Consider the following 2,271-nt stretch of genomic DNA (forward strand, 5'->3'; position numbering starts at 1 on the left):
TTCCTTTATTGTCTTGCAAGTTACTTGGCAACTTCACCAGTATTCATGTCACAAAGAAGCACTCAATATACACTGTAAAGTGATTGACACTAGGAAGGGCATCCAGCCATAGAAAGCTGACACTGGACCTTGCCGCAGTACTGCAGCTTGGATCCTGTCAGATTGTCCCATCTCTACCAACATATAAAATGAGCATTAAATGATGATGATGAGGATGATGATGATGATGACACAAAGACACAAACACACACACACGCGTGCGCGCACACACACACACACACACACACACACACACACACACACACACACACACACACACACATATATATATATATATATGATAGGCTTCTTTCAGTTTCTGTCTGTCAAATGCACTCACAAGGGTTTGGTCTGTCCGAGATTACAGTAGAAGACTGTATACTGTTACCATTTCATTTCAATGAGAATGGAAACCCAACTTAATGAAAAATAAAATATGTCAGGAAAAGATAATTTTAGCTTAAATACTTACAAATACTTGTACTGTGTATTCAAAAAAGTTTCTTGTTTCATAGTCCAGTTCTTTTACCACTGTGATGACACCTTTCAACTTATTTTCAATTTTCATGTAGTCTTCAATTCCTTTTGAATTCTAAAAGTAAAAGAAAATGAAACATTTAAGTACCATTTGAATAGGAAAGCCCCACAAAATCTTACATTTCTCTGACTCCAGTATTCTTTTGATTTGATGATTTTACCATGTGTTTCCAGCTTTGAATCCCCATTTCTGGCACAGTTTCCAGTGTATAACTTTTTAACTACCTTTAGTAGTTTTTCTATGCTGCTCTGTAGATATTCTACTAGATTTTTCCTTTCCATCTGTATACATTTTCCTACAGCTGTTAAGTCTCTTCCACTCTGGTCTGTCCTGAAGTATAGCTGGTTAATATCAGCTTTTGGATCATGGGCTTTATACATCGTCAACAACTTCCTAATTTTTCTGTCAAGTTTCTTTATTTCATTTCTGATCCAGTCTATTATTCCAACTCCATATCTGATTAAGGGTACGACTTGTGAATTTATTGCTTGAATGAGATTTTTGGAATTCAGCTTTGACTGCAATAATTTTCTGACTCTCCTTGTGTACTCCCTATTGGTTTCATTTGTTCCATTTCCTCATTTTTTGTCTCATCTGCTTCCAATATTCCTAAGTACTTATACCACTGTCCTTTCTCAAGCGCTCTCATTGTTTGCCCATTTGGCATTAAAATTTTCTCGCTTCTTTCAAATCTTCCTTGTTTCATTTTCAAAATAGCGCACTTTTCTATCTCAAACTCCATACCTACATCGTTTACGTAAAAGTGGATAATATGTACAAGGCTTTCAAGCTCTTTCTCATTTTTCACATAAATCTTTGTATCATCCATGAAAAGGAGATGATTTATCTGTCCATTTCCTTTTCCCAAACCGTGAGCAATTTTAACTTTCCATAGTATCATAGTGAGTGGTGTCATGGCCAATATCAATAGTAATGGAGATAAGCTATCACCTTGGAATATTAAGTGTTGTTGCTGTTGTTGTTGTTTTTGTTTATGTCTTGGTTGTTACAGTCACATTTCAACTAAGGAAATACACATTTTATTGATATTTCTCCACTGCACGGATTTCAAGTAGATTCTAAAAGCAAATTTGATGCCATCAGGGAAAACATTAGAATAAATATCAAATCAAAATTGAACTCACCTGGCCAGCAGGCTGAAATTGAAACAAATAAACATTTATAAGAATAGTGAATAACAGAAATAATACAAAACATATCTTTTAAGATTAGAAGATATTTTAAGATAATAAAACTCAGAAGTGTGCATTAAAAGAGTTGGTTTTCAGACAGTTATGTATATTATTTGCTGCAACTTATTTAATAAGACAAAACTAAATGTTTTTAATTTAAGGCCTAAATAAAATTTCGTAACATGTTGTTGCCAAAAATTTGAGAAGTGACTAAAAAGATCTAGTTATCAATAAAAAACATTATACTAATAGTGATTTCTTATATTGACAAAATAACACAGATTGGCTGAGGAAGGTATAGTCAATTGAACTGATTCTAGTACAGGATTGGTGCATATTTTATCAAATCCAGAGCAATTAGCAGTTATTTATGGATTAAGATCAATTCATTACTGCAAGGACTGATAATAGGAAGATAAAGATGGGAAATAATTGTGTATGTACACTCACACACACATACATATACATATATATATATATATATATATATATATATATATA

The 2,271-nt window shown here is 33.1% G+C and overlaps 1 long non-coding RNA gene across 1 annotated transcript in view; it reads right to left on the reverse strand.

Annotated features, from left to right (window-relative positions):
• Nucleotides 1-1,722: 1,722 nt before the first annotated feature.
• The window catches only part of LOC128247026 (uncharacterized), a 12,984-nt gene continuing 12,435 nt past the window's right edge, over nt 1,723-2,271 (reverse strand). Inside the window, exon 4 of the long non-coding RNA XR_008263436.1 lies at nt 1,723-1,734. This is a non-coding gene — a long non-coding RNA (uncharacterized LOC128247026). The remainder of the gene's footprint in view (nt 1,735-2,271) is intronic.

Source organism: Octopus bimaculoides, chromosome 2, assembly GCF_001194135.2.
Source record: "Octopus bimaculoides isolate UCB-OBI-ISO-001 chromosome 2, ASM119413v2, whole genome shotgun sequence".
In the NCBI taxonomy this organism is placed as follows: domain Eukaryota; kingdom Metazoa; phylum Mollusca; class Cephalopoda; order Octopoda; family Octopodidae; genus Octopus; species Octopus bimaculoides.